At 41.3% G+C, this 13,538-nt stretch overlaps 1 protein-coding gene across 3 annotated transcripts in view; it reads right to left on the bottom strand.

Moving 5' to 3' along the window:
• CNTN1 (contactin 1) overlaps positions 1-13,538 on the bottom strand; it is a 263,603-nt gene that overhangs the window by 186,574 nt on the left and 63,491 nt on the right. The gene's annotated exons all lie outside the window — the stretch shown is intronic.

Raw genomic sequence — 13,538 nt, 5'->3', positions numbered from 1 at the left:
TCCCTCAGTTAGCAATCTGGTTTTTTAAAGTAAAGGCTTGAGTACTAATTCCTATCATATTCAGTGAAATACCCTAACTATGCTATACCATAGTCTTTCTATAACTTTCTATATGTTATTTTCCAAGATCCATTTGTGTTACACCAAACTCTGCACTTGTTAATAGTTTTACATTCATTTCTTTCAACTGAAGCTTACAACTGCTGTGCAATGTAGGAAGCAAAAAAGGTTAAAGAAATCAACAGACATTACTTTCATCCTCAACAGGGCAACACTTGGTTAGAGGTAAACTGCAGTAGCTGTTAACACCTTCCTTCCCTTTCACCAGTAACTCTGTATATTACTATTCCATCATTTGTGAGTATTTCACCTTGTAAGTTTTAACTTTACCTTTAGTAACCTATGTATTATGGGAAAGCCTGTCAAACCAAGACAGTTGCTAAAATAAAAAGACAGACTATGGACATTAGGGAACCAGAGATGCATTTTCCAAGTGTGAAATGCAGGGGGACTACAGAAAAACTATGGGGCATAGGACTGTGCTGTTTGACTTAAAACAAAACTAGAATGGTGCTGTTATCCATGGAAAAAAGATGAAATAGCCAAGAACAGCCCAGAAAGCTGAAAATTAAATGTTAATCCTTGCAAGTTTGAAACAGAATATAAATCTCTCTTGCTTATATAGTTAGCATAGGACCATCACAATTTTTAAACTGATTGCTGAAGAATACAGCACACATAGACACAGGGTGAGAGGAGGGGTCCTTCTAGCTTGGTACATTGACCTGGACAATGGTAAGCACTGGATGCTTATGGAGAGAATATAGGAAATGGGATGAAGGATTCTTGCTCTGCTGTACTCTACATGACTTGAGAGAGTCAATGAGAGAGAAAAAACCACACCAGTAAAACCAAACACAGATTCAGAGAGGTCTAAAAGTGAAAGAGCTCTGTAGGCCTGTAGCCCACAAATAAGAGAGATATAGGCCTATAAACGGAGTATTTTTCTCTCTTTTATCCTCCAGAAAGAGAACTTGTTGACATGGATTAAAGAAACCCTTTCAACAAACCACACAAGTACTGGCAGTTTGAATGTGGCCAGGCAATACCCGGGCCTGGAGGTCAGCGACGTCCTGGGGGAGGTCCTGTCTTGCTCCTGGGTGGCAGCTCACACTGCTCAGGCAACTCCGTGCTCAGCACCTCCCCACCTGCTGCAGGCACAGCGCACGGAGGGAGATGCCACAGCAGGATTCACTCCCGGTGACAAAATACGCCATCTTCCACAGACAACTCTGGGAACCTTCACAGTATGCTCCTCTTTCATATTTCAGCAATGACGTTGGAAGTGTCATTATTTGTATCTATTGGTACTTGAATTGAGCCACTGAGTCAGCTGGGAAAGCCGTGGCACTTCCACCCGATTTTTTCATTTTATGAGAACAGGCAGACAATATTGCATCAGGTGTTACAAAAATGTGATTTGATTATTTTGGCTCATAACTTAATGAAGACAGGCAGAAGCTTTTTTTTTTCAATTTTATCCCACTTTTCCCATTCACAGTGGGCTATAAAAGATTATTAAGTAATTTGCTTGAATTTCCATACATGAAAATTTATAGATCTTTGCAGATCTAAATTCACTTCTTCAGCCTCGATCACAGTATGAGGCAAGAGAGAAAGGTGTGATGGAGAAAGACTGCTGCTGAACTCAATAATGCCTAAGCCATCATGACTAGCTCTTGAAAAAGCCACTTTCAGTCTTTGCTAATCAGAAGGACCCATCAGTTCAGCACCAGGCAATGGACGTGCATAGAAATGGCAAAAAAAGGCTCATTAGAAATTAACCTCCACTCAGAGAAAAGCTTTTTTTTGTAATAATTACTCTATATAGGAATTCATTGCGGACGACACTATAGGAGGAGCATGTCATGTAAAACATCAGCCACGGAAAAGAAACATAAGGAAAATGAGAACTTTACCAAACTGAATGATGATTGATGTGTTTGTATCAGAAAGATACTTGTATACGTATCATCTACTTAGGAATGGCTTCTGGATGAGAATACAGCATGCAATGCTTTTTGTGCATGTCAAGGAACTTAGATTTTCCAAGCTCCAAAGAGATACAAAGCTATTATCTACCTAGAAATATTAAGTTTCGATTGAAAATCAATACGCTAGTACCTTAGTACCAACTGTTAGACAAAGCATTTCTAAAAGCATAAATTGCATTCAGATTTAAGCTCTGACTTGGAACAGTAAGGACTTCTGATATTGTTCTAGTAGCTTTTGTCAAAGCTGTTAGTGATAATTTGCCTCCTCTCCATAAAGCCTTCCTCTGCATTTTCACCTAATCTTTTTAAGTATCTGTTTTCATGTTCCAATGCATCTTTTTCCACAAGTCCTTCACCAAAAAACCCACTTGAAAACTGCAAAAAAAGATTATGTAGCTGAGCTCTTTCTGTGGTCTGTCATCATAATAGCTAGAAAGTTCAACTTGTTCTTACCACTTAGAGAAAATGAAGCTAACAAAAAGCTCAAAAATTACAGTGAACAGGAAGCTGTATTCAAAAATGTATAAAAGTTCTTCCATATCTTTCCAAAAAAAAGTAAAACAAATTCTTGCCCTGTCTAGGCATTACTAAAGAACAGAAGCCAGAATGCGTATTCCTTGACCTACACAAACAATAAGCAAGAACATAGTTTCATAGTGCCAGAAAGAATATAGCTCCAGTACAATACAGGAGATATGACGAACACCAAAATGGTACAAAACACTAGATAAGAGATCCAGCTTTGTAGCTTGAAAACAGAAACAGAGCAGTATTTCAGAAATCTTCCTTTTTTGTCCTCTTAAGTTACAGTTTGGGTAGTAATGTCAAAGATATACCTGAAAAATCGTAGGTGCCACACACAAAAGACACCAGTCAAAGGCACACGATAAATTCATCTCACATTGCTGGAAAATTATAAATTAAATGGTTGGTTTAGATGCTAATTGAATTTTACATCAGCTGTCTAACTTTAGTTCCCATCCTTTAAGCAATTTGCAATGCACGCTCAGACCTTATTCCTTTCTTATCCTTTTTCTTTCGTTTTCTTTTTCCTTTTTTTTTTTTTTAAATCAGATGTCGGAAAGCTGCTTTAGAAAACACTTTCCTCATATAAAAGAAAAAAAATTACAAAACATAGAACACATGGATTCCTACTGTCCATGATCTTTCCAGGAATGCTACAGAAGTAGCACCAGAAAACCCAAAGCAGGTTTCCCCACTAGACTGTGAGGCTGCAAACCCATCAGCGCACTCTCCCAGCCCAACCCCGGCTCCAGAAGCAGGACAGACAGGCAGCAGGCTGGAAGTGCTGGGGCTGGAGACGGAACCACCCAATGAGGCACACCTTGCCTAAACCATCACCCCACGCACTGGGCCACCTCCTCTCTCCTCCTTCCCCAGCATAGCCACCTCTGGGGGAGCTTCTCTGACTTTCCGGGGGAAGGAGGCACAGCTCCTGCAGAGGAGCAGAACCTTGGCCTGTTGGAGAACATTTCTGTCTACTCACTCTCACTGCACCCGCAACCACAACAGGTGCTTTCTAACTGCTACGTGCCTTGCTCTGCTGCCTAAATTATCTTCGTCTAACATAGTATTTTTGCAAGTAATTTATCACATGTTCATTTTTTCTATCTGAATGTAGGTTTTTTTTCCTGAAGGCAAGTGAATTTGTAACACCAACACACCCATCCGTCATAAAAAGTCAAAAAAAATTTTGCAATACTGACCGATGGAGGCTGCATGTCTTAAAGGGCAGATTTAGAATTTGCTGAAGAAGAACAGGAACAGGAACATGAAGAGAGTCTCTTGGCCCTGCCAAAGGAAATCAGGCTGCAAATGATTTCACTGATGGCAAGATTTCTTGTATGGAGGTTTTGTTTGGAACAAGCAAGCGGTGACTCTTCCAGAAAAAAAGGTAAGTCGGAGAGCTCAGCAAAGTTGGAAATTTAACAAGTCGGCTTCCAAAGGCCTCATTCAGCTTTTCCAGGAAGTTCTAGAAACTTCTGTTTCTTAGAAAATCTTCTCTTCAACCTTTAAATACCCACACAATCTTCTAAAATGTTTGAAATAGCATTTTGGTAATCTATTTAATATGCATACTAGTCCGTCATATGCAACCCCTTGTACTTAATCCCCCCTTCATTTACAATAAATGTGTGCTTGTAAACTGACTATTGTCATCCATCAGTTTAAAAAAAAAGTCAGAAAAAGGAAGTACTACTTTAATTCAGAAGATTTTTCCTGAAAGTTTCAAAAATCAGTTGCTCAAACTTAACAGTTGTTTAAGAGCCTATGGCATAATCTGCTAATGTTCTTGATTAAAGGGTGTATTATTTCAAATCGGAAATCTTGAAGTTGCTAGAAGTCATATGCATACGCCTAACAAGTCATTCCCATACATACATATATTTTTGCTGACATAGCCACAGTGCAATCAGGGCTTCTTTACTCTGAAAAGGGACAGGAGGTCCAAGAGATGCAAAATTTTTGTGAAGAAAAAATGCATACCAAGAAAAAGAAACTAGTTGGTCAACGGGTATGTACAATTCTGAGAATATTGAAATTATTTCCATTTCACCAATCATCATTTCAAAACCAGTCATCATTTCAAAAATTATTTCTTTAAGTAGAGCTATAAGTATTGTTTGGTATGCTGACACAACTTACCTTCTTTTAATGGGTACAATTTTAAATTTTTGTGCAATCACTGTTAAAGAGAGAAACTTTAAGAATCAGCACCCAGAAAGTAAATTTAAAAAAAAAAAAAAAAGAAAGAAAGAAAGAAAGAAAGAACGAACAAATTTAGAAGAAAAACACACAAATAACTGTAAGGATGAGCTTACCAAATCTAGAAATATAACCTGGCACACAAAATACGATTTATTAAACCTATTGTTCATGTAAATCCTCAGCGAGCTGATTTTAACGAAGACATTTTTAGACGGGTGATCCCTGAAGTTTTAATGTGTACTTTATTACCTGACTGGGGAAAATTTGCATGAGCAAGGGAATAGACTGCTTGCCTTGGTAAGCACTTTCCAGCTACCATCCGTATAGTATCCATCTCTAACAAGCAAGAACAGCACAGTGGGAATTTTGACTAAAATGATCAGCAGTAAAAGTGAACAAACGTGACATTTAAGTTGTGATCTTTCAACTCTGGAAACCAGGGGGTCACTCCTACTCTTTACTCCAGAAAGAGCTTTACATCAGCGTCACAAACCAACCAGAAAAACCCAGATCTGAGTTTAATTTCTTCCACCTAAGGTTTGTGATGCAGACACAGAGCCGAGGGTCCCCACCTTGCCTTCCCCCAGGCAACCTGTACTGCACCCATTTGATTTGAATCTATTTACCATGGACAAGCCCTAGTTTGGATGGATCCTCAAGATGACAGAGAGGACTGGGCACTGGCTCCCTGTCAGCTAACGTAAAACACAGGCCATCACCAGGAGAGATTCCTGAAACTCGTCTGGTGCCTTCGCCTTTCCTGGCTCTGCAGTCTGTCACAGTTGCATCGAGCAGAAGGAAGTTGGTTCAAAGCCCTCTTACAAAAATTGTTTTAGTATGCCTGCTGGGCAGAGGACCTCACCATCAAGTCTCCTTCAGGCTGGGGCTATTGTAAAAGTCACACCAGTTTTTCTCAAGCTGTGATGTTAACCTAACTAAGCTCAATTGCTGGAAGCCAGGCTGAGATTCATTTTTCAAAAAAGGTGCATTGACAGGAAACTTTGCACTGGTATAAAAAAAAAATCAGTTAACCATATGCAAGCTCAATATTCAGAAAGCTCTTTCATTCCAAATTTCCTTCCCATTTCCAAGGATTACGGAAAAAAAACCAACCCTGAACTTTTGCATAAACTATTAACTGTAGGATCATGGAAAAATCACAAAACTATCTACAACCCTAGAATAAAACCAAAGTGTAGCACAGCACAGGCATCAGCCTGCAAATACAAATCACAGTGTAAAGAAATGAGTCAGGTAAAAGTTTTAGTGGTAGCAAACAGAAAAACAAGTATAGTGTGGAACTGGGAATCACGGAAGAAAGTGCAAGTAAGCCAACTGTGCTAGAAAACTTGTAAAAATATCTCCAGGTGGATTTATGAGGAGGTAATAACAGAGACCCACCATTAGCATGATACTCGTCCTAGTGCCGGTGTGCTAACAATTCCTCATAACCTCACTCATCTGCCCCTCCAGTTCTTGAGAAGCATTGACGCCACCAGCCTGCAGACCCAGAGGATGCTGAAAGGCTGAGTGTAACACTAGACAAGGGAACAGGTACTACAAAGTCCTTGTCTAAACTGTATTATTGACTCTAACGATGGAGCTGGACTAACGTAACAGCTGTATTTTGATTAGAAAGTTAAGACTTTAGTTAGGCTGAAAAAAAACTCTTAGCTCCTCTCTTCCTCTAACAGGAGCGCACCACCTGCAGCCCCAGGCTGAGCACCAGAGCCCTGCGTTGGTCAGAGCTACTGCACCAGACAGAAAAAACTACACTTCCAGCTGCCACCACTCAGTTATGAGGTTAAGCAGTTTTTAAAATTGCTTTGGTTAATCACATCAACGTCTCATCCTCTTCTACTAGCTGCAGGCTGCTTCATTAGATACTGAGGTCGGCAAACAGGGGAAGCCAGATCTGTGAGCAGTGGAGATCCAAGCTCTTGCCTTTCTACAGGCGAGTCCGTTGCAAACCCAGGCTGTAAACAAGGCAACTTGACAGAGCAAAAGAGAACACGATCAATGTGCTAAGAGCCTCTGCAATGCTTGCTCCCCATTTATTCTGATTTAACTCATGGCCAGAGCTGGAGTCACTGCTTTCGCAAGGAATTAAAATTGAGTGTTATTAGTTATGCATTCACAACGAAGGTGCATCACAAAGCAGGGAGACAGATATGGCTCCTGCCCTAGAAATTACAAAGGCTCTTATCCTGAAAAGATTTACATACAAGGAACTCTATTCATGCAAGTAATCCTGCAGGACTGGGATCTTATTTAGCCTTTCTTCAGAAACTGAGCCTATACAAACAGCACATAGATAATGCCTCCACTTCCAACAGAAAATCATTCATTTTATGTCATTGTTCTACAACTACTTTAGCTGTAGTGTTGCTAAGAGGATTTCCAATATATTAAAATATTATCATTATTAAAATAATATACACAATTTGCATTTGAACAGTATATTGTCTAGTCCAAAAAATACAGGAGGAGATCTTCTCCATGTATTAGGAAATCTCTAACTTACCACTATCAGGCTATGATGTTACCCAGCGGAGAGTATGAAATTCTGTTCAAAACCTCCTTCATAAACCATTCTTTATGTGAGCGAGAAATCGATTCTGGCAAGGCCAAAAAGATCTCCCTGTGGCAAGCTAAATATACATATGAATTTCTGTTGCTATAAATATAAAAAAGGTTAAAAAAAGAAGAAAAACAAAGATGCTTGCTATTTGACAAAGACACACAGAAAAAGTTTCTTCTTTTTGATTAAACCACCCTTTGTTCCAGAGAATCTTCAAGCTGGTTTTGCTAGTGTTCTTCCAGAAACCAGGTGATAACATAAACTTTGGCAATGTTGTGTCACCATCCTACCACACACTACAGCACTAGAAAACATTAAAAGTCTTTTTGTAACTGCCTGTCTGTGAGATGTAGCATTACAGCAAATGCCTTAGTGTGGGACAGGTTAGCAGCACTCTAAACTGCAACCCCCTCATTTCTACATCACTTTAATGCTGATTAAACATCAGAAAACCAAGAAAACCATTTATTTTCTAGCTACCCTCACCACCTACATACCATTTATTGACAGTTGGGCAATTAAATAGGCTTCCCTAAAAAGACGGGGATATTTAAATGGCAATCAATATTTTGAAGGAATTAGTAAATTTTATTCCACAGTCAACATCAAGAAGTTCCTTCTATGCCATTCACAGCTAAGTGATTTTTTTCCAAGCTCTGACTTTACAGATAATTCTGCATCTTTAAACTGCCTGTTCACTGAGGGACAAAACTAGACCATTAGTTACTGGATTTCAGTCATCCAGGGAGCATGTTTGGACAGCACATGGACTTTGCCTATACCTTATACATCAGACGCAGCAGATTTTGCGGGGTGTCCCTGTTCTAGCTATATCTGGGTTTGGTCCCAACCCCAAATGACTCAGACTTGTGGGAATGAATGGATCTCATTCGCATAAGCAGTAACAGCCAGAGAAGTGAGAACACCTTGTATACCTTGTACGCGATTGTAAGTGCACCTCAATAAGGAATTCGGTGGTATTTCAGTGAGGTACCAGTATTGCAGCTCAGGGTGGTATTTCCAGTGTTCATTACAAAGGATGTTCTTCGCCATTGACCAGAGCAATTGTTAGCTCAGCTAAGGCTAGATATGAAAAGAGCTTTCCTATATCACAGAAAACATGTCAGGAAGTGGAAAAAATCAAATGTTTGCTGACTCCCTCATTCTCATGTATTGTAGCACTACTATATTTACTCAGAAAGATAATTTGATAGTTTGAAAAAATGGCTGCAATGGAAGCATTTGCCGAAATGAAAAGCATCAAATCAAAACACTTGCTGGAGTGGACCAAGCTCAAATGATTTACCATGGGCCTCCAAGTTTGGGTTTGTCAAAGACGTGTAAAATATTTCTGTTAGTAAAAGAAAGAAATCATCTTTTACCTTCGAGAATAATGTTAGCAAAGCATATTCAACCCGCTCAGGCAGAGTTATGATAAAAACCCCGTTCACCTCTGGACATGGAGACCTTCAATCCGTCACTGTAGAATTTGATAAAAATGTTCCAAGAACTGCCAAAAGGTTCAGATTTAATTATCAGTCGAATCAATAGAAAGAAAGATTGCAGAAAATTACAAGTTCTACATCATTTAAGTTTTCTGATTGCTGACTTCTGGGCTTCAGAGGCAGCCTGCATTACCTTCTAAACTCTAATTCATCTGGTCTAGAAAGAGCAATTCATTTCTACTCCAGCGAACATAAAACTGTCACATCTTCAAAGTATGTTCCACAGGCCTGGATTTACTGGGGAGAGCAAGGAGTTGCATCTGCCCTCGTTTCTATCATGCAGAACACCAATTAAACGAATGATGCAATTCTTCATTACAGGATTTTCAGCTAGTCAGTGCATGCTCAAAAACTAAAAAGAGATCTGGATTTAGCTCTACTTATGAAACGAGAAAGCACATTATATCTGCTCCTTGGGGACAACCAAACAATTTTTAGTCATGCCTTGGATATAAATGGAGTAGGATTGCCTTAAACTTTCTGCCAGGTAGAAGGATGATAAAGAATCAGTCTGAGAACTCAAAGTGGAAGACGAAAAGAAACATCACTAATAATTCTGCAGTCCTCAAGGTACTAATTTGTTTCTCTGATAAAATCAGATGGGATATTCAAAATACCACTACTACAAGTATCAAGCCCCAGGATTAAAAGTACTACTGTTTAAATAGTATGTAATAAAGTAACTTTAAAAAAAGGAAGTATTTGGGTATTAGTCTTTATTTATTGTGCACGGCACAGAACAGAACTTCTAAAAGCATGACACATTAAAGGTACTTCATTTTTATTTGTGAAATACTGCTAAGAAACTTATCATCTTTATTAAGAAAAAAGTACCTGTAAAAAAAGGACAGGAATAATGTATACTTCTAGCTGTACTAGCAAGTAAATACCTTTCTTTATATCTGACTTGTGTTTCCACATTGCTTAACAACTCAACTGTGCATAGCAAAAGAGAAAATACTTGGCAAATGTTTTCTTTGCATTTCTTTAAATGCCTTTAGAGCGACATAAGTTGCTGCACGAGTAGATGACTGAAGAAGCCTTACCTATGTGTGTCCTACAACTTTGCCTGCCTGCACTGCCTTAGTAAGATGTCCAGCTCCTTCCACTGCCCCGCAGGACCATACACCATCCCATGGCACCTACAACTGATCTCCACGTTCTGTAAATTGCCCTCCACTTACACTGTCCCCATAACCTGCCATACAACTTGCTTAAGATCCAGACATGTGTTGCCAGGACTGCAGGTGTGTGTACTCCCAGCAGAACAGGTAACCACCAAGGTAACCCTCCTCCTTACTGGGGCTGGTTGCAGTCATTTTGGAAAATTCCAGCCCTTTATCAAGTTTGAATTAGAAATTGCACAATAGGTGAGAGCTCAGTACAATGACCTAAGTCTCATTTCCTTAAAAACAGGCTAAACAGTATGCAGGATTATTTTTTTCATTAAATATTTCTCTGGAAAACTAGATACTGATAAAACCCTTTGCATGTCAGGCAAACCCTTTCTTTGCCAAGCTACTAACGTAAATCTCACATTTATATATAGCCAGGGTAAATCACCTTCTCTTGGGTTAGTAAGGCCAATTTACCACTGTTTTTCACTTCTCTGAAATGAATCAATTAGTGAAAATATTATTTTATGTAAAATTAGTCCATTGAACACTGAACTAAATCATCAATTCCTGTCATATGAACTCCCATCTCTAAATGTCAGATATTCATCCTGGTAAGATACTGATCACTTGGGTTGGATTCAATCTGAATTCATTTCTGTTCCATTACACGCTCCCTGATCAAACTGCCCTTCCACAGAGGCAATTTTTGATGTTAAAAAGAAACACAAAATAAAGAATGTTTCCACTAAGTCTAAAATGTCATGAATAATAAACACATCCTTTCTTTCCTTACCGCCCAGTTTTTGAGATACCAGCTCATATTCCATGATGAATGATTTAATGATTTTATCTTGGTGCCTAGTGAACCAAAGTCTCCTCTGTAAAACCGGTACATATCATTTCACGTGGTTTGGCAGAATCGGCATTTTAGACCCAGAAAATGCTAACTCTGTTTACCATGGCATCCCTAACAGTCTGTCTCCTCATTTTTCTATTAATCCTCCCTCCTGGGCTTAAAACCTGAAAGTTATAAGAATCCTATCCATACATGAGGCATGCACCCAGATGAGACCTACACAGCAGTCTGAAGCAATACAGTAAAAGTATCAAAATATGTATCTTAATGTGTATAGCTGTGGACTGATGATTGGCTTATTAATAAAAAGATCCAGAATAATTCTCCGCTGAAGAGACTGACACGTGGCCCCAGGATAAACTAGGTAGCACTATGTAACTTCAGACCTGCCTACCTCAAAGGAAGGCAACATTTTAGTGGGTATAGATGGAAATGAAAAGTCCAAGGTGGATGGAAAGCATCTTTTCTTTTTCTTCAGAGCTCACAGCCACCGTTACAATTTCCCCAAACTGGAGGGGAGTGAGAGGGCTGACAATGTAAGCATTATTAACTTAACTATAGGACAGTAAATGTGGGAGGCTAACTGTGCTGAAGTTCTGATCATCTGTTTTGCATTTCTATGACTCATAATAAACAGATTTCTCCACTGGCAAAAATAGAGACCTGAATTTTAGGATTTTGGATGATCTCAACTGACAGGGAATCATAGAATCTTAGTCTGGTTTGGGTTGGAAGAGACCTCAAAGATTATCTAGTTCCAACCCTCCTGCCATGGTGTGGTGGGTTGACCCTGGCTGGGGGCCAGGTGCCCACCAGAGCCGCTCTATCACTCCCCTCGTTCACTAGACAGGGGAGAAAAAGTCTAACGAAAAGATTATGGGTCGAGATAAGGACAGGGAGAGATCACTCACTAATTATCGTCACGAGCAAAACAGACCAAACTTAGAGAGGGAATTCATCTAATTTATTACTAAGCAAAACAGAGTAGAGGAATGAGAAATAAAATCAACTCTTAAAATACCTCCCCCCACCCCTCCCATCTTCCCGGGCTCAACTTCACTCCCGGCTTCAACCTCTGCCCCCCTCAGTGGCACAGGGGGACGGGGAGTGGGGGTTATGGTCAGTTCATCACATGTTGTTTCCGCCGCTTCTTCATCCTCAGGGGGAGGACTCCTCTCATCGTTCCCCTGCTCCAGCATGGAGTCCCTCTCATGGGAGACAGTCCTTCATGAACTGCTCCAGCGTGGTCTCTTCCACAGGGTGCAGACCTTCAGGAACAGTCTGCTCCAGCATGGGTCCCCCACGGGGTCACAAGTCCTGCCAGCAAACCTGCTCTGGTGTGGGCTCCTCTCTCCACGGGGCCACAGGTCCTGCCAGGAGCTTGCTCCAGCGTGGGCTTCCCACGGGCCACAGCCTCCTTCAGGTGCCTCCACCTGCTCCGGCGTGGGGTCCTCCACGGGCTGCAGGTGGAATCTCTACACCCCCTCATCCTTCCTCCATGGGCTGCAGGGGGACAGCCTGCCTCACCATGGTCTTCACCACGGGCTGCAGGGGGATCTCTGCTCCGGCGCCTGGAGCACCTCCTGCCTCTCCTTCTGCACCGACCTTGGTGTCTGCAGAGTTTCTTACATCTTCTCACTCCTCTCTCCGGCTGCAAAAGCTCCCCCTAACTTGTTTTTTCCCTTCTTAACTATGTTATCACAGAGGCGCTGATTGGCTTGGCCTTGGCCAGCAGCGGGCCCGTCTTGGAGCCGGCTGGCATTGGCTCTATCAGACATGGGAAGCTTCTAGCAGCTTCTCACAGAAGCCACCCCTGTAGACCCCCCTTGCTACCAAAACCTTGCCACGCAAACCCAACACACATGGGCAGGGACACCCTCCACTAGACCAGGTTGCCCAAAGCCCCATCCAACCTGGCCTTGAACACTTCCAGGGATGGGGCATCCACAACTTTTCTGGGCAACCTGTTCCAGTGCCTCACCACCCTCACAGTGAAGAATTCCTTTCTAATACCTACTCTAAATCAACCCTCCTTCAGCTTAAGGCCATTACCCCTTGTCCTATGACTACATGCCCTTGTAAACAGTCCCTCTCCAGCTCTCTTGTAGGCTTCCTTGAGGTACCGGAAGAAAAGCAAGATAATCTTTCAGGGATATAAACGGGCCCATGACATGGAAAATGAGATTAGGATTGTTAGAACACTATGAGAGCCTTCCAGATTAACACTGTGTACATTATGTCAGATCACAGACAGCCCAGTGAGACTGGGGCTCCATTAAGCTATCTGCATCATGTCGCGCAGCACATCATGGCTCAGCCTGTGGGATGCTTCCACCCAGCCTGTGGCTCTTTTTGCCTGATACAGAAGATATGGAACAGCTGTTTGAATGGAAAACAGAGCTCAGATAGTCAGATGTTCCTCTTGTGCGTGCAAATGGTCCCACACTCCGCGGCTGCTGCTCACTCTGTCAGGGCATGACAGGAGGTGAGGTGTTTCCCTCTGTCCAGACGTGGACTAGTACAACTCCACCACTGCAGCTGCCAGCGAGTCATGGAACCTGGATCCAGCACAGCCTGAGCCACTTCAAAGAGCAGGGCTCAGTCACCCCAGATTTTATCATCAGATGAAACCAAAATAGGGAAATGAAGGGTGGGAAGGAATGAAGGCACAGAGTAGTGCAGTAGCTTGTTTGT

Source organism: Grus americana, chromosome 1 (genome assembly GCF_028858705.1).
Source record: "Grus americana isolate bGruAme1 chromosome 1, bGruAme1.mat, whole genome shotgun sequence".
Classification (NCBI taxonomy): Eukaryota; Metazoa; Chordata; class Aves; order Gruiformes; family Gruidae; genus Grus; species Grus americana.
The sequence above is the reverse complement of the archived record's forward strand: the minus strand, read 5'-3'. Positions and strand labels throughout refer to the sequence as shown.